General features: G+C 51.3%; 1 long non-coding RNA gene across 1 annotated transcript; it reads left to right on the top strand.

The window, feature by feature from the left end:
* The first annotated feature begins 7671 nt into the window (after nt 1–7671).
* Nucleotides 7672–12326, top strand: LOC121136214. The gene is made up of 2 exons (XR_005873351.1): nt 7672–7946; nt 9990–12326. It is a non-coding gene; the product is annotated as an uncharacterized LOC121136214 (long non-coding RNA).
* Nucleotides 12327–22026: the final 9700 nt, after the last annotated feature.

The following is a 22026-nucleotide window of genomic DNA, read 5'->3' as shown; positions in this document are numbered from 1 at the left end:
GCAGACCCTCCCTCTACTGGTGCCCTAGCTCAGAGGCTCCTGGGAAGCAGAGTAAGATAGATAAAGGCTTCCATCCCTTAGTCAGGAGCAATCAAGTAGCTGCCGCACTTGGACCTCTACATCAGGCCAGGACCAGGGAGAATAAAGATGTCTCCTGGGACCCATGTCCCAGTGAGGGTGTGAAGATACACAATAAAGAAAACCCAGAGGGATTGGGAAATAAGTGGTGGTTGGTAGTGGTTGGAGGGGGCATTTAAGCTGGGGACCAGGCGACTATGAGGAAGAGTGGGGACCAGGCAGGGGAGGGCTGCAGCAGAAGACATGTTGGTAGGTGTCAGCGGACATTTCCATGGGAAACAAGGCAGACAAGGAAGCCTGCAGAAATGCTTTATACGTCGGGGTTAGGGGCTTAGGCTGTGTGTTAAGCACAGTGGTAGAGGAAGTGACATGAGTTTGTCTACTATGTACAGTCACTCTTGGTGAGGAGTGACAGAGGTAGGAAGTGGAAAGGAGGGTCATGCTGAGAGGAAAGATGCTGAGATTCATGTGTGAAAAGCTCTAGCCTAGACGGGAGCTGCTGTGGTCCAGATTACAGATGCTGTGGTCCAGATTACAGATGCTGTGGTCCAGATCAGGGATGCTGTGGTCCAGGTTAGGGATGCTGTGGTCCAGGTTAGAGAGCTGTGGTCCAGATTAGAGATGCTGTGGTCCAGATTACAGATGCTGTGGTCCAGGTTAGGGATGCTGTGGTCCAGGTTAGAGATGCTGTGGTCCAGATCAGAGATGCTGTAGTCCAGATCAGGGATGCTGTGGTCCAGGTTAGGGATGCTGTGGTCCAGATTACAGATGCTGTGGTCCAGATTAGAGATGCTGTGGTCCAGATTAGAGATGCTGTGGTCCAGATTAGAGATGCTGTGGTCCAGATTAGAGATGCTGTGGTCCAGATTAGAGATGCTGTGGTCCAGATCAGGGATGCTGTGGTCCAGATTAGAGATGCTGTGGTCCAGATTAGAGATGCTGTGGTCCAGATTAGAGATGCTGTGGTCCAGATTAGAGATGCTGTGGTCCAGATTACAGATGCTGTGGTCCAGATTACAGATGCTGTGGTCCAGGTTAGGGATGCTCTGGTCCAGGTTAGGGATGCTCTGGTCCAGGTTAGGGATGCCACAGGGAGATTAGATTCAGGAGGAAGATTCTGAGATTCGGTGTGAGATGCTGGGATTCAGGTGGTCGTGCTCCTGTGCGTCAGGTCTCATAGGTACATACTGTGAAGGATGGGGCCAGCACTGAGGCCAGGGAGACCAGCTAAAAGAGGGAAGAAAGAGGTGGGTGGTGTTATTTCTGTCTCTTTTCTCACTGGGTCAGGTGGAAGTGGCCTGGAATTGTTTGGGAACAGGCTCAGACAGTGGGGGCATTTCTGGTCTCATGTGCTGGATTCATTTGCACTAAGATGGAAAGACTTTCCGATGGGCAGAATCCAGCCTGAGGTGTGGGGTGTGGAGGAGCAGAGGCAAGTAGGGATGTGAGCCAAGAGGACTGGGAGATACCAAACCACAGAGGGATGGAAAGGGCCCAGAGAGATGGAAACTTGGAGATCTGAATATGGGAAGAGCAGAAACACATACCCAGAGGGATGAACAACTGAGCCTCACGCTCGCCCCTCACTGGGGAATTCTAGACAGGCGCTCCACTTTTGAGTCATGCATAGCTCAACCTTTGTTGTCTTTCTGTAGCATCCTATACATCCCTCAGAGCTCAGCGGAACGACTCAGGCACACTTTTGTTTGTGTGTTAATTCTCCTAACATGTTTTCCTTTAATTTGGCAGTCTTCTGAGAGCAGTCTTGTGTCTTGGCTTTCCTGATGATGTCACTATGGAGGGGCTAAACGGATGGGTACGGACACACAGATACGGACGCACAGAGAGCACAGAGGCAGACGGGAGAGGGGGACAGACAGGCAGGGAAACCAGTAACAAACAGTAGTAACAGGTTATGGTATTTAGTTAACTTCTGGGGGCACTGCCTCTGTCTCTACCTTTAGGGTTTGCACAGTAGGACTGGATGATTCCTTAGCCATGTCAGAAGAAATTGGGATTACAGAATATTCTCTGTGTGCGTGTGCATATGTGTGCGTGCATGTGTGTGCATGTGTGTGTGCGCGTGCGTGTGTGTGTTCATGTGTGTGCAGTGTACATGTGTGTAGGGAAGCGTGTGAATCCAGAGGTCAGCCTTAGCCATCAATCCTCAGGTGTTACCTACTTTGTTTTTTGAGACAGGGTCTCTCTGTGGTCTGTAACTCACTGGCTCAGTGAGGCTGAGTCCCCAGGATGCTCCTGTTTCCATCTCCCCAGTGCTGAGATTTTAAGTGTCACCGTACCTGGCTTTTCTTTTTTTGTTTTTAACTTTTTCATCTGTTTTCTGGGGCTGGAACTCAGGTCCTCATGCCGGCAAGGCAAGCATTTTACCCACTGAGCCATCTTCTCGCCCCGATTCTCAAGGGTCTTCAGATACATGAGATGCCAGTGAGACCAGAGCTCAGCGATTTCAATCACACAGTTTGGTTTCCAGTTCTCACATTAGATGGCTCACAAATGCCTGTGACTCCAGGGGGCCTGCTGCCCTCTTCTGACTTTCTTGGGCATTACACTCACGTGCACATCCCCCCACACAGACACTCTTAACTAAAACTAAAACATTTTAAACATTATCACATTTATGTATTTATTTATGCATCTGTGTATTTATTTGTTATTTATTATTTATGTTATTTACATTATGCATGCCAGTGCACACTTATCAAAGTCAGGGAACAACTTGCAGAATTGGTTCTTTTCTTCTACCACATAGGTCAAGGGGATGGAATTCAGGTTTGGGGCAGCACCTTGACCCACTGAGTCATCTCGGGCCCCCTCTTCGACATCCTTTGAGACAGTCACGCTGTGGCTCAGGCTAGCCCTGGCTTCCTAAGTGCTGAGATGACAGGTACGATGCCTGCAAACAGTGGTTTTGCACGCTCTTCAAGTGACACGCCTTGTGGCACGGAATTTACCAACTAAAGGTGTTTTTGCGTTCTAAAACTTTAGATTTTGAAGTGTTTTAGATTTCCTAACTTAGAGACACTGGCCTCTGACTAATTTCTTTTTTGACGACTTTGTGGAGTGAGAGGCCTGTGCACCTCTTTTTTTTTTTTTTTTTTTTTTTTTGGTTTTTATGAGACAGGGTTTCTCTGTATTGTTTTGGAGGCTGTCGGTCCAGCCTGGCCTCGAACTCACAGAGATCCGCCTGCCTCTGCCTCCTGAGTGCTGGGATTAAAGGCGTGCGCCACCACCGCCCGGCCTGTGCACCTCTTTTACAGATAAAGAAACTGAGGCACAGAGAGGCAAGTAAACCCTGAAAATCAGAGCAAGGCCAAGGCTGGAGAGATTTAGATGGCTGAACAGAGCAGTGCAATGATCTAGACATTGCCTGCACGGTGAGAAGGTAGCTAAAACGTCAGACGCTGAGAAACTTGGGGTTAGGGGTAGCGTAACAGTAATAACTCAAAAAGAGATGGAAGACTAGTGCTTCTATATCACCTATGCATGTGTTGTTGGAATTGCTTTGTAAACACAGCCTCTTGAGGCCCAGTATTATGCCCCACTAGGTAAAAGAGGAGACAGTCAGAGAGGTCAAACAACCTTTCCGAGGCCACACAGCAAAGTGGCAATGAACTTGAGGCTTCTAGCTTGAGAGCAAAGGTGTGTTGACCACACTGTTGTGTGTCTCTCAGAAGACTGCAGAGTTGGGTGGGTGTGGCGCTCCTGCAGGGACACAGGATATGGGGAGTCTGGGAGACCCAGGCTGGACGTCCCTCGCCTGAGCCATCTTCCCTTCCCTCCACGCCCAGCGCAGCCCGGGCAGGGGACTCGGGAGGCACCCGGTCTGTGACAGGATGCGGGCAGAGCCCACTCCTAGCAGAACTGGAAAACTAGGTCCTGCTGCTGCAGGCAGGTGAGCCAGGCTCCTAGTGAGGAGACTCCTCCATTTTAGAACCCCAGAATTTCCTGGCTGGGGTCCTGATGGGGGCCCAGGAAACTTCAGTGACCTCTTAAGTCTGCATAAACAGCTGTGGATTGAACTTGAACTTACTTCAAGGGCAATGACAGGTGTCTGTCCCTGCTTCACTCAGTGACACAAAGCTATCTTGGGACCTGCCCTGTCACCTTCCAACAAGAGCAGTGTTTTCTGCCCTAAGTATGGGCAAAGACTGCGGGAGCCAGCGGGAAAATCTAGCCTCCCAGGGGGAGCCAGGGCCAAGTTGGGGCAATCTTCAGGGTCCACTCCAGAGGTGAACATGGGGATACTTTGGAAGAGAGAGTCGGAGCTCTCAACAGCCTGGGGGAGGTTCTGGCCTGGAGCTGGCACAGAGAAAACAGCTGGACCCCAGCAGTGGGAAGGACCCTGGGGGCGAGTGAATGGGGCGAGCTAAGAGCTCACCAGCAAACACCCCAGTCAGCTCGGAGGTGCAACTCAATGATGAGGCACACACATCATGCGAGGGGACCTGGGTTCTGTCCCTAGCTGCTCCCCAGCTAGGGAAGATGTCCCAGTTTAGTCACAGTGAGAGCACGGTTTGTCACAATACAAAGGAAAGAGAGCTGGCTCAGCGGTGAAGCCTAGGACCCCCAGTGAGGGCTGGGGACATGTCACAAGGCCAGAGAACCTTCCTAGTATGCACTGGGCCCTGGGTTGCATCCTGAGCATCATAGGGGAAAAATAAAACTTTTTTGAAAACAAAGTCTCAGCCACCATTGGAGGAGTCACAGGGTCTTCATCCTGATTTCTTCCCGAATCAAGAACTAGAGTTCTCAGTTCTGTTTCTATCACTGAGTCTGGATTCCATCACCCTGGGTAACACAGCCACCTGCTAGCATTCAAAGGTGGTTTTCTTCTTAAGGCGAAGCCTTGGCTTCTATGTTCTCCCCGAAAGGGAGAGGGACTCCTGCAAGCCCTTCCATGTTGCTTGTGGTCTCTGACTTTGGGTAAAACACGTCTGACTCTCTGGGGTCTCACACTCCCTGAAATTTTGGCCGGCCTTTTACAATTGGTGGCACTTTCTGCTGTTGTTTTAATCAAACACCAGCATATAAAGGTCAGGAGGGTTTGAGTTGCTCTTGTAAAGACCACACATCAGTCAACAATGTGGCCACACACTCCCATTCATGGCCTTATTCATCTTCAGAGTGCTGAGCCCTGGGGCATCTGACAGTTTTACCATATTTTCATTTCCTGTCTGGCCCTTTTGACCCTAGCAGACTGGAGACAGAGGGTGGAGACAGTAGAGAGAGACATGGAGGTAAAGAAGATCACAGACAAGAAAGTCACAAAAAACTCAATAAAAGCAGGCAAAATCATCCTCTTGCTAGGGTTTCTATTGACCATGACCAAGAAACTTGAGGAGAAAAGCTTTTATTTCATGTTACAGGTCACACTTCATCCTTGAGGCGAGTTAGGGCAGGAACCCGGCGTCAGGAGATGGAGCCGAGGCCAGAAGAAGCAGGTAAGCATCGTTCCTCGGTGGCTCATGCTGTATGTGCTGTGCAAGCCCAATGGAGCCTAGACGATCATGAGTACAGATGTCTGACACTGGACTTTGGTTTTGCTTTGATCTGATGCCGACCTGCCCTGGCTCTTCCCTTTTGGAGTAAGAGAGCATGTAACTTACTTTGATTTGACAGGAACCCCCAGTGTGACACGATTTCCCTTGTGGCAGATGGATTACATTGGACCACTTACATAGTGGAGGAGACAGCCCTTTGTCCCTACTGGAATAGATAGTATTTCTGGCTATGGGTTTGTCTTTCCTGGATGGAAATGCTTCTGCCAAAAATGACCATCCAGGGACTTACTTACAAACGCCTTACCAACACCATGATACTCTACACAGCATGGCTTCTGTGGATCCCACGTCACAGCTAAGGGAATATGCAGTGGGATTATGCTCATGGAATCCACTGTTCTTACCATGTCCCCCACCATACTGAAACAGCTGGATTGACAGAACAATGGAATGGCCTTTTAAAGATCCAGCTGAAGCACCAGTCGGGTGGCAATAGCCTGGAAGTCTGGGACAAGGTTCTCCAGAAGGCTGTGCACGCCTCCAGTATGCGGCACTGTTCCTGCCATGGCCAGGATGCCCAGCTCCAGGAGTCAAGGCATGGACATGGAAATGGCTCCCCTCACTATGACCCACTAGGAAACTGTTTGCTTCCTGTTCTCACAAGTTTATGTTCTGCATGCTTAGAATTCAGAAGGATGCTTCTGCCTGAACAATTAGAAGTTAAGAGTTTCCTCTTGGCTATTTTGAGGTTCTGATGTCCTTGAGTCAGCTGGCTAACAAAGGTGTAACAGTTTTAAAAGGAGTGATATCCAGACCACCAGGGGGAAATTGGGTTGCTTCTCCATCATGGAAATAAGAAAGAGCATGTCTGGAGGGCAGGGAACCCTTTAGGTCAACATTTGGTGTTACCATGTCCTGTGATTAAGGACACAATCCAGGCAGGGTGATAAATGACCCAGACCCTTCAGGAATGAAGATATGGGTCACCCCTCTGGGAAGGGACCAGGACCTGCTGAGGGGTTTGTTGAGGGTGGTGGAAATACAGAATGGGTAAGTACAGGAAGGTAGTCATACCAGGTAAGGCTACGCGGCCAGTTACAGAAATGAGGACTGTGGCCAACAGGCTTGTCTCTTATTTGGAAGGCATATGCTTATATATACAGTGAGCAGATATTGGGTTTCATTTAATGTAGCATTAACTGAGATAATATTAAAGGTTAAATGCTATAAACCTCTGTTGTCATATTTAAATTATGAGACAGTAGACATTCCTCAAAGAACTTTGCTATCCAGGCTCTTGTATCTGTCAAGTTTCTAACCTGGGACAAATGGCTGAGGTGCCTATTTAACATATCACAGAGGGCCTGGCCCCCAGGCTCTCCCGGCATCTCTCAGTCCCTCCCTGTTAAGGGTATGGCTTGTACACCCTGTGCTGAACCCTGAACTCTCCAGCCCAGGGGCCAGGTGACCTACATGGCCACCTGTTCCTTTTGTCCCTTTCCTCCTGGCTGCTGCACCGCGTTTCCCGCCCCACACATGGCCCAGCTCACCTGCTCGTGTCCGCTCTGGACTCTCCCAGATGTCCCTGTCTCCACCTATGCCCGCCCTTTTATCCATAATAAACCTTCTCTCCACCATATCTAGGAGCAGTCACGTCCTTTCCTCTCTCTCTCTCTCTCTCTCTCTCTCTCTCTCTCTCTCTCTCTCTCTCTCTCTCTCTCTCTCTCTCTCTCTCTCTCTCTCTCTCTCTCTCTCTCTCTCTCTCTCTCTCTCTCTCTCTCTCTCTCTCTCTCTCTCGTCTGGGGCCGGAACTGTGAGAGTGTCTTAAGTGAGTTCCCTCCCCAAGGAACTCCTGAACTCAGCTGCTGGCCTGCCTCTGGCTTCTCTCCCAGATGTCCCTGTCTCCACCTATGCCCGCCCTTTTATCCATAATAAACCTTCTCTCCACCATATCTAGGAGCAGTCACGTCCTTTCCTCTTTCTTCTCTCTCTCTCTCTCTCTCTCTCTCTCTCTCTCTCTCTCTCTCTCTCTCTCTCTCTCTCTCTCTCTCTCTCTCTCTCGTCTGGGGCCGGAACTGTGAGAGTGTCTTAAGTGAGTTCCCTCCCCAAGGAACTCCTGAACTCAGCTGCTGGCCTGCCTCTGGCTTCTGTCCCCACCAAATTCGATTCTCGAGTCCACCTCTTCAGCCGCTTCTCCCCTTCACCTTATCAAACCCTCTCTCTTCCCCTGCCCAGTAAGTGTCCTCTCTCCCACCGCATGGGCAGTTCTCCTCAGGGAAGGCTTGCCTCTCCAGCTGTTTTCTCCTCTGCCTGCATTGACCGAGCGCGCCTCTCCCCCTACACTGGGTAAGTCCACCACAGAGCTCCCTGCTGTGTCGACTTACTGTGAAAGCCACACCAGTGTGCTAGGAAGCATCCTCTTGCCCATCGCGGGGAAAGGGATACCTCTCCTCTGTGATTTGGGACGCTTCTCTCTGACAAGTCTCTAGGTCTGCTTGGGGAAGACCTGGTTTGGAATTCTTGTTACAGCGACACTTACCCCTCTGCTCCTTCTCGGGACTTCCTCACCTCCTAGGAGCTGCCTGATAAGCCCCATAGCATCTCTGTGCCCTCCTGGCTTCTGCGATATTGAAAGCCCACCTTGCATGGAGTTCCTGCTTGCTCCTCCTGGTCCCTATGGCTGCACTGTTCTCTGTCTCTTAGATGCCTAACCCTCCCTGTGAGGGAGTTCATTTCATGACCTTTTCTCCTTAGACTCAATTCCTTTCTCCTACTCGAGCCTTGCTGTCTTACTGAAAATGACTTGGCCTCAGTATAGCTTGATGGCTAAAGATGGCAACCCCGGCCAAATTCTTGCAGATTGTAACAACTGTTGCCACTGCCTAAGCAAATGGTCCCAAGTTCTTTTATCTCAGAGGCTTTACAACTTTCCACTCTTAAATCTTTTATCTTTATGATTTCTTTGGGTTTTACTCTCAAGAAATCTTTTAAGACTGTTGTGGAAACAGTCTTTATCTCAGGATTTATAAATTCACTGGGTGTGGCTAAAGAATCCATAAGATCTGTTACAACATTTGGCTTTAAACTTATAACAAAAGGCTTATACTTAAAATCTATACATGGAAATTATAATTTGTTCCAACATCCCATCTGGTACTATTGGTTACATTAGTATATTGATCAGAAAAGTCTAGAAAATTGCTTGAAAAAAAACATATGATTAGTAGTTCTGGTGTCTGGTGAAACGTAAGCCCATACTTGCCTTCTAATAACATTACAAATGTTATAATGATCTATGCAAATAGGAAACAATTCAAATCCCAAGGAAAAATTAAACAGTCTCTTCTTTAGATGGATGAAGGAGTCTAATGTGGTCCTATGGTGCAGGCACAAACAGAGTCCTTAGTAAAAATGACAGAAGCTGGGTCCATCCCATCTACAAGTCAGATCAAAGGAGGATGACCAGACCAACACACATGCTCAGAGACACCCATCGCAGAAAGAGAGTCTCGGGTGACATAGGGCTTTGTGTGTTGGAAAACATCTCCCTTGGTGCACAAGGCCTTAACTTGGCCCCGTGTGGACCGGTGATGACTCCTGATGATATCCATCTTAAACTGTTCAAACCACACAGGCCTGTCTGAAAGCAGTTCAGACTGTTCTGTAGAGAAATGATTTGAGCTCTTGAACAGAGGATATTTCCTGGTGCTCTCCCTTTCTTGCTTTTTAAAATAATTGTTGTTTTAGTTCTATGTGCTTTTTCAACATAGGAGCAGCAAAGTGAATGACAGTTTGAATTTGTTTTCCCTTTTATTTGCTTTTCAATAGCATCTTTGAGTCTTCCTATGAAATCAGCACATGGCTTAGAGGGACCTTGTATAATTTTTATGTAACTGGGCCCCAAGTCAGAGCCCGTATCAGTTTTCATCCAGGCAGCCATAGCTACATCTCTCACATGTAGAAGGGCTGTTGATACCTATCCACCAGTCCCTGCCAGCATTTTGTAAGTGACATTTGCAGGGTTACTCCTCAGTCCTAGTTGTAGAATCCTTTCATGGGCTTCATGTGCAGGCCACATTTGCCATTGAGGAACTGGGAAAGTATAAGAACCATTTTAGCAATTATATGAAAATCACTTGGCAAACATGGTACATCATTTTTCCAACCAGAAAGATCCATAACAATATGCCACGATAGGCCCATAGGAAGCACACGCCTTTTAAAAATCCTTCATTATGTCCGTATCTAACCCTGATAAATGTTTTGATTTTGTTGAAATTCCAATGGAAATATCAAGTGTGACTTGAGCGGCTGGGGAGGGGTCAGTAGGACAATTGCCTTTTCTGGCAGTGCCCTGGCTTACCTAGCTTGTCGTTGGCTTTTTCCTAGGCTCTCAGAAGTTCTCTTCAAACAGTGGACAGAATTTGTGAGGACCAAAGTTATGTTTTAAGTTTTAGTTACTGTGCCTAAGAGACACATGAAACAAAAATGCCTCTAATCTGCAAAGAGAGACAGTTCCTGAAATGCTGGAGGCTATTGTTTATGGGAGACAGCAAGCCACACATTTTCACTCCCCTAAACAAGTCTGCTTGACCCATCTACACCCAATATACTTGATCACGTGTGGCTGGGAAGTTCCTGGGACCCTGCCACGGCCTCTGCATCAGCTCCTGCCACCAGATTCCCTCCCTGCTCGAATTCTTGTCTGGAATCTGTTTTATGATGGATTGTGATATAATAGTGTAAACCCTTTCCTTCCCAACTTGCTTATGTTCATGGAGTTTTATCACAGTAATAGAAACTCTAGTTTAGACAACCATGGGCTCAATCATCATCACCACCATCACCATCATCACAATTATCATTGTCACCTTCATCACCATCAGCACCTCCATCGTTGTCATCATCTTCACCACTGTCTTCATCATCATCATCATCATCACAGCACCACCACCACCAAACAACAACAACAACACGGCCCATTATTACCAGTATCATCGACACCACCATCATCACTGTCTCCTCCTGATTGCCTCCTGTTATTCAATGCTTGTTATATAGACACTGTTCTGGACTCTTCACTCGTGTTATCTGATTGAATCTCCTCACACCACATAGGACAGGAACTGTGGTTACCCTCTTCCTGGAGATTAGAGAAAGAAGCAGGGAATGCTGGGCTGCAGGCGGTGGGGCTTCCTGGGACTTCTCTGCTGCTCTGCCCTGTGCGCGGCACTGCACCGCCATCTTGTGGTGACAGATGGGCAAACAAGGGTCGTGGAGACTGAACTGGAGAGTCTCAGGGCCGATTTCTCTGGGACCCAGTACCCTACTGTGCCCTGGAACCTACATGGGCTACTGCCACCCCAGCTTCAAGCTTCACATTTGTGCCCAGGTCCTGACCTTGGGTCTCGCAGCTATTACAGAGAGAAGGGCTCAAGTGTGAGTTGGGGCAAACGCTGTTTGTGACTTCGTCTTGGCTTTGCCCAATGAGGCAACGATGGCATCTCGGTGTTCTTTGAGGTTCCTGTGGGTACGTATGGCAATATTCTGCACGCACAAGAGCACAGCAGCTGGCAGATGTAAAAGATGGGGTGACCCAGAGATGCCACCTGTTACGGGGGGGCTTGGAGTTCCAGTGTTGTAAGTACTTGGTCCCCTGTGTACCTGTGTGTGTGCATGCGAGGACCCTGCTCTGATCACTGTCCTCGGAGTGGACCCTGCTCTGATCACTGTCCTCGGAGTGGACCCTGCTCTGATCACTGTCCTCGGAGTGGACCCTGCTCTGATCACTGTCATCGGAGTGGACCCTGCTCTGATCACTGTCATCGGAGTGGACCCTGCTCTGATCACTGTCATCGGAGTGGACCATCCCACAGCATTGAACAACTTCCCCCATCTCCCCCATCTTCTTTGTCTTCGTTTTCCTTTTCGGTTTGTTGTTTGTGAGAAAGGGTCTCCAGCACCCAGGCTGGCCTCCTACATTCTCTGTCACTGAGAATGACCTTAAATTTCTAATCCTGCCTCTACGCACCAATGCTAGGATGACAGGATGTATCACTACACCTGTTTATGCAGAGCTGCGTATGGAAGCCAGGGCTCCATGCATGCTAAGCCAGCCTTCCACCAAATGAGCCAAGCCTCAGTCCAGCAAATGCTTCAGAATATTTCTTAACTGGGGAGATGACTCAGTTAAGTGGCTGTCAAACAGCACAAGGACATATTTGCACCTTGGTACCCACATCAAAGGCTTGGTACAGCAGTGCATCCTACAATCCCAGTGCTGGGGAGGCAGAGACACGTAGTTCAGTGGTCAGTCATTCTAGTTGAATGGGCAAGCTGAGGCTCAGTGAGAGACCATCCCTCAAAAGCTGAGGTGGAGAGTTGTCAGAACATGGTCCAAGAATGCAGCTGTGTGTGCAGGATTCAGAGCGCTTGCGAGAAACTCCAAGAAACAAGGCAAGGGTCCTGTGACCTCCATTTCTTCAAAACATGGAGTTGTTCTTGGAAAGTGTTTTCAGGCTCCTCCCAAGTATGGCAGATAGGACTGGGTTCACTTCAGATTACTCACTACAACTGGCTGTTATTTGCTTACAATGGAAAACACGTTTCTGCCTCGTGGGCCACGGGAGGCTTGCCCTTGTGACTGTCCTCTTTACTAATGTGACTCCACTTAATCCTCAGAGTATAAATCGTCTGATGCTCTGAATAAAGCTGGATATTGTGTGAGACTTTATCCCTCCTCATTTCTCAGCTCCATTTTCCCCGGTCCCAGCGCCGTTAGAGCAGTAAACAGAGTGATTGTAGAAGACATCTGACGTTGGCCCCTGGCCTTCACATGCACACACACACGTGAGCACATACACAATTTAAAGAGTTTTAATCATGTGTATATATGTGTGCACATGCCTGGGAAGCCCATGGAGCCAGAAGAGAGCATCACACACATGCACACACACACACGTGAGCACATACACAATTTAAAGAGTTTTAGTGTATATGTGTGTGCACATACCTGCAGAGCCCATGGAGCCAGAAGAGAGCATCTGATTCCCTGCAGCTGAAGTTACAAACGGTTTTGACCCCTGTGCCGTGGGTCCTGGGAATCAAAGTTAGGTTCTCTGGGAGAGCACTCCATGCTCTTGACCACCGCACCGCCTCTCCGGCTCTACACAAAAGTCTGAGCTACAGAGAACCCACAACCTAGACAAGGAGCCAGCCCCGCCCACCCACCTCTCCCTCATAACCCCTGTTTCTCACCCCGACCTCATCCCTACATAAGTCCAGATTCCCTAGCAGACAGCAAGGATGCCAGCAGAGGACGAATGTGCTTCCTCCTTATCCTTGCATTCCCTGGCTGAGTTATGATCTCCCAGGCCCTTGAGGCATGTACCGTGTAGCTGGCTCAAATATCACACTGACACCCAGCACTGGGGGCGTGTCATAGAACTTAGGCCTTCCTTTGGCTTTCCAGGAGAATCCATGGTGCACTCCTTCAGTATGGCTCAGTGTCCTGTGGTGGGGGTCAGGGAAATGCAGAAGACAGTAAAGACCCCGCTCCTCTGTCTAAACAGGCTTCAGTGCCCATCTATGAAGTCAGCTGCTGCCCTGCCGCCGTGTGCTGTTTAGCACAGGCACCGCGTGCTACTCTTGTGCACAGACACGCTGAAAGATTGCATAACCTGACTGCTGACAGAGGAGCAGGCGCAGATGTGCAGATGTCCTTGTGGCGTGCCAGCACAGAGTCCTCAGCCTACTACCCAGGTGTGTCGCTGGGATGCCGGCAGCTCTGAGTATACACATTCAATGGCAGAAAATATTAATACTAACTGTGACTGTGCATGAAGAGTCCGCCTTGACAGTGTGCAGGGCCTTCTGTTAGGATTCACAGCAGAACGATTGTGGATTGGGGCCAAGAAATGCCATAAAGTCACATCATGCAACAGGCCTCACCAGGAAGAGTTATAGGGGGGCTATGCAGAGGTGACCTCAAAGTGAGGGGGAGGCAGAGGGCAGGCCATGGGGGCACTGGCTTTATACAAGGGTATGCACATAGGGAGAATACGTGACTCGTGGTGACAGTGGAAATGGTCCACGTTTGGCAGCTGGTGATGGCGTGGCCGCTGCCAATGGGCTACTAAAGGTGGGCTCGGGTGGGGTTTCCAGCACTCCCCCTCTTATTTATTATGAAAGGTAAGGAAATATTTAGGCATGACTGGAGAGGCAGGGATGGTGCTCTTTAGACTGCTTCCCGTTGTGTGGGGCGTCGACGTCTTCAGAGCACTGTTGATCAGCTCTGTGGCTGGGGGCTGATTGTTTGAATTTGTCGTTGGGGAAATGTGGAGAAGAAATTAATAAAGGAGGTGCAGAGTGAGAAGGAGCGGGGTCAGGAAGGGAAGTACCCATTTCCATGTGGGCTTCTCACGGGCCCAGGGAGCAGAGACGTCCAGTTGCTCCTTTCATTTTTGGAGGTCTGTCTGAAGTTGTTGGATTTTGTTTTTACTATGCCCAATTGATGGACATAGAAGCAGTACTCCTTTTGGAGGTTGAGGCAAAGGCGAGCTTTTTCAGCTGTAAGAAGATCTGGTCCCCACTGGTTTTGGAGTACCACCGCTGCCAAGGAAGGGTGAGCATGGTTTGGGTCACCTCATGGTTTGGAGGTCCTGGATGAACTGGGAAGGAAACTGACAAAGTCAGGGAAGTGGTTTGCCCTGTGTCCTGGTGGTGACGCCTGCGGTTACGCCCGTGACAGCCTGAAGGGGCAGGGTCTGAGCCACCCTTTTATTATGTTGGACAACCGGAATCGGTAGGGACTCTTTTCCATGTATCACCTCCAACTTGGGGAGGAGAAATAGATACTGGCGTGCAGACACCTGACCAATTATCAGGCAGGCAATGGTAGACTTGCATACGACAAAGAATCAAGGTGTTCTGGATGGTGGGGCCCTGGGGCTGAGGTGGGGTTGAGGGTTAAGATCTGTTGCGTATAAGAAATGTAACGCCCCTACAAAATGTGTCCCGGATACCTTAAAGCAGTTTGCCATGCCAAAGAGGGTGATGGTAAAAAGGTCGGGTGTCGTGGCAACACTAACCTTGGGGCAGTTGGTGAATGGTGAGGTAAGGCTATTTTGATGGAAAGAGAGACTGTGAACAGCAGCTGTGAGCTCGTTCCGGCGAAACACACAGCCAGCAGTCCTGACGTGGCTGGGTTGGGAGATTTGAAGGAGCAGGCAGGCCGGGTTCGGAGTGAAGCGGGAGACGAAGTCTCAGGTTTGTATTACTTAAGAGAGAGGATGTTAGAGTGGCTACGGCCAGGGGCTGAGGAATCAGGATATACATTTTCTCTGAATTTAATCCCGCTCATCCAGTGCCAGGGGCTGAAGAAACGGAAGGACTTACCTGTAACACCCATTGCCCTCCTGTGGCACACGGTATTAGCAAGACCATTCTGGGCAGCCTCCGTATCTGGCTGGCCACTCCTTGTAATAGCCTCCGTCCGGTCATAGACGAAGCAGGCAAAAGGTGGTGGATTGAAAAAGGAGGGGTGGATATAGGGGTGTGAGGAATTCTAATTTACCTCTTGACAGGCTGCTTGGGAACAATTCCCCAACCCTGTTTTGAGAGACTGTTATAAGTGAGGGTTTCTTGAACCTTGGATCTCCATGCAGATGGGTTTCCCTGGACAGAGGCAGACAGGAGGAAAAGGAGGAAAAGTCTATGATGTCCAGTCCAGCAGTGTCCAGCATGGCTGCCAGGGTGAAGCCTCATTCTTCTGGAACCAGGGACAAGGCAGTTGATCTAGGTGTCCTCCTAAGGGAGCAGGATCCTGTCGGGGCTGATTTGTTGGAAGGGAAATTGTCTTGGGGGGGGTAGAGGGCTTGAAGTGGGACAGGTGAATCCAGTGAGGGAGACAGGAATTTCTTTGGAGGGGCCCTGTCATTTAGGGGAGGGGTGAGGGATGCTGGTCTGGAGGGGAGAGAGGGACCTGATCCCTAATGTGGCCTGGGGGTGAACAGGAGTTGGTGTATGGCTGGGGTAGGCGGTGGTCAGTGGCGTTCCATAGGAGGGAGCGGGGTGACAGAGTAGGGGGTGAGTAGATGATCATGGAGAGGTGAGGCTTGGGTGAAGGCCCGGGGGTCAGGACTGGTCACCTGTACGTGAGCTCAGACGGCGAGATGGGAAGGGGTCTCTTGGGAGAGCCCGAGAAGGGCACGTGGCAGGAGCTTTACCCAGTCAGGGTGGAGGCCCTGCGACAAGGGTGACTTTAAGTGCAGCTAGTTCATCTATCTTTCTTGAGGACTGGGCATGGCAGGGGATAGGGACATGCCAAGGGGTGCTGAGGGCTTTGGATAGGGTTTGGGAGATCTGGGAGGTGAATTCGGGGCACCGCCAGACTGGTGTAGCAGAGAATGACATCCTGAGGAGGAGGTCGGAGACTGTGAGCCCTCGTGTTGGTGGTGGGGATGCCTCCACCCACCCTGAGGTGTCCTCCGAGGCCAGGAGGTACCTGACATGTTCGACTGTGGGCATGTGGGTAAAGTCAGGTTGCCAGCCAGCGTGTGGGGAGAGCCTCTGGCCTGGTGGGTAGGAGAGGGGGTTGTGGTGAGAGGAGTTGGGGTCTGACATTTGGCAGAGTTTACAGGAGGCAGTAAGAGCCTTAAGAAACGCAAATCCTCTGGGGCGGGCTGCAGGTGGGCCTGGAGGGCGTGAGACAAGCTTGGCTGTGGTGTAGATAGGGCAGGATTTGTTGAGTGTTGGGGGTAACAGGGGGATGTAGGCTGTTGTGCAAGGATACCGGAGTGGGTGAGGCAGACCTGGGCCTCCAAGGGCTGCAGCTATGGCCGCCTCATCTGCTTGGCGATTTCCTTTAGAGGTAACGGAATTTCTGAGTTGGTTATGGATCCTCCGTCTTTGTAAGGAGTCCACCCTCTTTCCAGAGAGCAGCGTGGGACAGGCGGGTGTGGAAGGCATGTTTGGGGTCTGTAAACCTTTAGGTCGTCCCTGTGCCCGCTGGAAGGCACGAGGGAGAGCTATTAACTCAGCCTGCTGGTTGGTCGCGTGCAGGGCGTGCCTGCGCCTCCCCCACCCCAGGATCAGCATGGTGATGTAGCCTGCTTTTCTGCCCCCCTGCGTCAAAAGGAGCTGCTGTGTGTGTACCAGGTGTAGGTGGCCTGAGGTAACGTGTCTTCCCGTATGTGTGAGGCAGTAGTTCCTCTAAGAACGAGATGGGGAGTGTCACTGTTTGGTTGGGGAAGAAGATTTGAGGTGTTGAGGGGCAGGCATGATTGGAAAGCAAGTGTGACACCCTCTGCTAGTGCCATCTGGAGAGAGAACCCAGGAGGGGGTAGAGTTTGTAAGACTTCGTATGTTAAGAGATGGGATAGGCTTTAGGAGGAGAAGACAATGGTAGGTGACCCAAGAATTAGTTTGGCACATGCATGGGTGCCCTTCCCTGGGTGGTGAGGTCTAAGTCTTTGGCAGGTATGCCACGGTGCAAAGAAAGGTCTCAGCTGGTGGCCTAGGACCCCGAGGGCATATCCCTCTTTTTCTGTTACACAGAGCGAGAAGGAATTGGTTAGGTCCTGTAATTGGATTATGACAGGGGAATGGTGTTTGGCAACAGAGGGGTTTTGGCTATTCCAGGTTTGGGGGTCTGTTGGGGGAAGTCCGGTGCATTTGTCAATAAAGTACTGTTGAGCCTATAGGGAACCAAGATAGGAGGGACTAGGAGTCCAGGAGAACTCTGGGAAGGAGAAACACAGAGAGTCAACATGTAACGCCATGAGGTAGGAGCCCGGAAACTTCTCCGGTAAGAGAAATACTTAGATTAACAACTATGGGGTAATTACTTAAGTCAGAGCTAGCCAGTAAGAAACAAGCAAGGCCAACAGCTTCATAATTAATACAGCCTCCTGTGTGTTTATTTGGGACTGATGCGGCTCTGGAACCAGGCTGGCGGGAAGGCCCCTATCAAAAGAAAAAGCTGCCCTTAACAGGGGTCCACCTGGGAGACTGTCAAATGTTGCACTGTCTCCTCAGACTGAATGTGTGATCCTGAGACTGCCTCCTCAGACTGAATGTGTGATCCTGAGACTGCCTCCTCAGACTGAATGTGTGATCCTGAGACTGCCTCCTCAGACTGACTGAATGTGTGATCCTGAGACTGCCTCCTCAGACTGACTGAATGTGTGATCCTGAGACTGCCTCCTCAGACTGACTGAATGTGTGATCCTGAGACTGCCTCCTCAGACTGACTGAATGTGTGATCCTGAGACTGCCTCCTCAGACTGACTGAATGTGTGATCCTGAGACTGCCTCCTCAGACTGACTGAATGTGTGATCCTGTACTCAGACTGTCTCCTCAGACTGAATGTGTGATCCTGAGACTGCCTCCTCAGACAGACTGAATGTGTGATCCTGTACTCAGACTGTCTCCTCAGACTGACTGAATGTGTGATCCTGAGACTGCCTCCTCAGACTGACTGAATGTGTGATCCTGAGACTGCCTCCTCAGACTGACTGAATGTGTGATCCTGAGACTGTCTCCTCAGACTGAATGTGTGATCCTGAGACTGTCTCCTCAGACTGACTGAATGTGTGATCCTGAGACTGTCTCCTCAGACTGAATGTGTGATCCTGTACTCAGACTGCCTCCTCAGACTGAATGAATGTATGATCCTGAGACTGTCTCCTCAGACTGAATGTATGATCCTGAGACTGCCTCCTCAGACTGAATGCTCAGACTGACTGCCTAGACTGACCTCAGACAGATTCTTCAAACTGCACGGCTCCTCAGACTGCCATGAGCTCCTGTCTCCTCCTGCCTTATACTCCTCTCTCTGCCCAGCATACTCCTTCCTGTCTCTACCTCCTTAGTGCTGGGATTAAAGTGCTGGGATCACCTTTGTGTGAGCTCTGTTTCTCTTTTAGACTGGATCCATTTAGTGTAACCCAGGGAGGCCTAAAACAGATCCATCTGCCTCTGTCTCCTGAGTGCTGGGATTAAGGGTGTGTTACACCGCTGCCTGGCCTCTATGGCTAACCAGTGTTGCTAGCTTTGCGCTCTGATCTTCAGGAAAGCTTAATTTGTTAGATAAACAAAATATCACCACAGTCACAGGAAATGATGTGTTGGAACCGGTAGGTTGGGTGACTAGGAGAAGGAGGAGAGGGGCTGCTGGTGAGCTTGGGGATCAGTTGGACGGGAGGAGCAAAGGAAATAGAGGCTCCTGCTTTGGCTAGGAGATCCCTTCCCAATATGGGAACAGGACAGGTTGTCGCCAGGGATGGGGCAGGTTGAACGCTCTGGAAAATGCAATTGAGTGGCGTGGTCTGCTGAGGTTGGCAAGGCTGTCCCCCAACACTGACATGTGGGAATTGAGAAGGAAATGTGGGTCAAAACTCTGTCACGACCAAGTAAGTGGCCCTGGTGCCCAGGAGGAAGGAGATGGACCTCACTAATGCGAAAGGACGGCCCAGGGCTCCCTGTCGGAGATGACTGTGGCGAAAGGACGGCCCAGGGCTCCCTGTCGGAGATGACTGTGGCGAAAGGGCGGCCCAGGGCTCCCTGTCGGAGATGACTGTGGTTGGGTCAAGGCAGTCCGGGCCCCTTCAGTTGTCCGTGGCCGGGCCTAAGGGGCCGGCAGGAGGGAGATCCAGGTCTGAGGTCCCCTCTCTGTGAGGGACACAAGGACAGTCATAGCTCAATATCTCTGAGGATGGCACTTTGGGCATGGCCTGAGTAGCTGCAGGGTTAGGGAAGGTCCCGTCCCAGTGACTCTCATTGCCGCATTTGGAGCAGGAACCTGGCGGTCCTTAAGTCTCAGGAGGCAGGGGAGCCTGGGTAGCAGCCGAAGCCGGCTGAATGGAGGCCGAGGCAGCCAGCATTTGGTATTTGTGTTCATGGGCTTTCTCATCTCTCCCAGTGCTGAGACTTCTGCCCTGAGGTTAAGGGTCCTCTCTCCAGATGTTTAAGCTTGGCCCTGATGTTTTAAGAGAGCCTTTGTGAGGTGTTCTAGGAATTAAGATGAGTTTTCCTGTTTGTCCTGCATGACCTCCGGAGTTTCTCAGAGATGACGGGTTTAGGGGCAGCCTTAGGGAGACCCACCGGGAGGCAAGTTGTACACTGACCTCTAGCTAATGTCACCTGGGGCATTAGAGTCCCACTGGGGATCCCGGTCAGGAGTGCCCCAGCCCTGGCCAGGTATGCTGTGTTAGTTTGGTGGATTTCATCTGCACGTACCCTAGCTGGCTCCTAGACTCACCTGCGCTCCTTAGGAAGTAGGTTGTTAGTAGAATCATGTGTGTGTTGTGGAAGGTAAGATTATATAGGACTGGGTAAGACATTGGAATTCTTTAATGAAAGTATAGTTGGAGGCATAAGAACCCAGATTGTTATTATTATTATCTATTTGAGAGAGTTCACTTAATGCAAAGGGGAGTGTACCTTGATCAGACCACCCACCTGGCAATCTCCTACAAAGGGAGAACTGGGGGTAGGGAGAGAGAGAGAGGGCGCCTCTGTGTGTCAGGAACAGGGAGAGACAGAGAGGGCGCCTCTGTGTGTGAGGCACAGGCAGCTGGGGGACTGAAGGCTGCTGGGGAGTGAGAGACGGGCCAGGCTGCAATGGCTGCAGCAGCTGCTGCTGGAGAGGGAGAGGAGGAGACCAAAGGTGCGGGAAGAGGAAAAGGAGTTGCGGGTTGAGGCCAGTAAGATGGGATTAGCGGGGTGGAGAACGGTGGAGGCTTCCTCTTGCTCAGACTTCGCAGCTAGCAGGAGCTGAGCGGGAACAGGGAGAACGCGAAGGAGCTGAGCGGGACAGGGAGAACGCGAAGGAGCTGAGCGGGACAGGGAGAACGCCAAGGCTTGGACTGACGTAAGGGACAGTGGACACAGGGAAGCGCTGACAACGCTGGCATCTAGGGCGCCGCTATCTGAGGGTTCGTGAGGCCAGATCTGACCGCAAAGGTGGGTACGCTCAGAGGCCCTTCAGTTGGGCGTAGGTGGAGCGGCGGAGTTTCTTCAAGAGCCACCAAAGGTGAGCCAGGAGGTGTGCACGGCGGTGCAGTTCCCACGGGCGAGGAAGAGGTGGGCGAGGACCAGGGCCCGAAGTCCGAGGAGTCCAAGGACTCAGGGCGACCGAACCAGGAAGATTCAAGCCTCCCCTCCGGTCAGGGGCCAGAGCTAGAAAGCCCAAAGAGACAGCCCTGGTGCCGGGACTTCCAGATGAAGCCAAAAGCAAAAACTGAGCCCCAAATCCAAGTTTCTCCCAAGGGCAACGGTGAGCGGTGCGGTCACGGAAGACGGTCACCGTAGTCACGGAAGACGGTCACCGCAGTCACGGAAGACGGTCACCGCAGTCACGGAAGACGGTCACCGCAGTCACCGTAGTCACCGTAGTCACGGAAGACGGTCACCGTAGTCACGGAAGACGGTCACCGTAGTCACGGAAGACGGTCACCGTAGTCACGGAAGACGGTCACCGTAGTCACGGAAGACGGTCACCGTAGTCACGGAAGACGGTCACCGTAGTCACGGAAGACGGTCGCCGTAGTCTCAGAGACTGGGGTGACGGTCACCGTAGCCTCAGAGACTGGGGTTGACGGTCACCGTAGTCTCAGAGACTGGCTGGGGTTGACGGTCACCGTAGCCTCAGAGACTGGGGTTGACGGTCACCGTAGCCTCAGAGACTGGGGTTGACGGTCACCGTAGCCTCAGAGACTGGGGTTGACGGTCACCGTAGCCTCAGAGACCGCGGCTGGGGTTGACGGTCACCGTAGCCTCAGAGACTGGGGTTGACGGTCACCGTAGCCTCAGAGACTGGCTGGGGTTGACGGTCACCGTAGCCTCAGAGACTGGCTGCGGTGCCTCCGCGTCCCAGAGCAGCGGACGCCAGCCGGGTGCTCAGCCGTCGCTCCTGGATTCGGGAAAGCGTTTATCCCAGCCGGAGGGAAGACTTCTCAGCGCTGGTGTTGGACGGGTGTCCCGCAGTGCGCCGGGCTGAAAGCGAGCCTGGTGCTGGCCGACTACGGATGGGGACAGGCCAGCATGGTTTAGACCCCGAGTGGGAGCACACAGGCCCCGCGTGCCCCCCAGTCATGCGGCGCCGCGGATTTAGGGGGGGGAGGGCACCCTGCGGAATGGAGTCGGGCAATGGAGTCACAGCAGGCAACAGGCCTCACCAGAGAGACTTAGGCGGGGAAAGGACACCCAGGGGGAAAGGCAGGGCGAGTCGGGGAGGGCAGGCCGTGGAGACGCCGGCTTCATGAAGGTACAGGGCGGGAGCTTAGGGGAACATGTGACCTCTGGCGACAGGGGTGGCATGAAGACGCGGCTGCTGTCACTGGGTTACTGAAGGCAGCCTTGCGTGGGGTTTTCTTTTTTTTTTTTTCTTCCAAACTACAACGGTCTACTTTATTTCGTTCTGTG

This window comes from Mesocricetus auratus, unplaced genomic scaffold, assembly GCF_017639785.1.
Source record: "Mesocricetus auratus isolate SY011 unplaced genomic scaffold, BCM_Maur_2.0 Super-Scaffold_100054, whole genome shotgun sequence".
In the NCBI taxonomy this organism is placed as follows: Eukaryota; Metazoa; Chordata; class Mammalia; order Rodentia; family Cricetidae; genus Mesocricetus; species Mesocricetus auratus.
The sequence above is the reverse complement of the archived record's forward strand: the minus strand, read 5'-3'. Positions and strand labels throughout refer to the sequence as shown.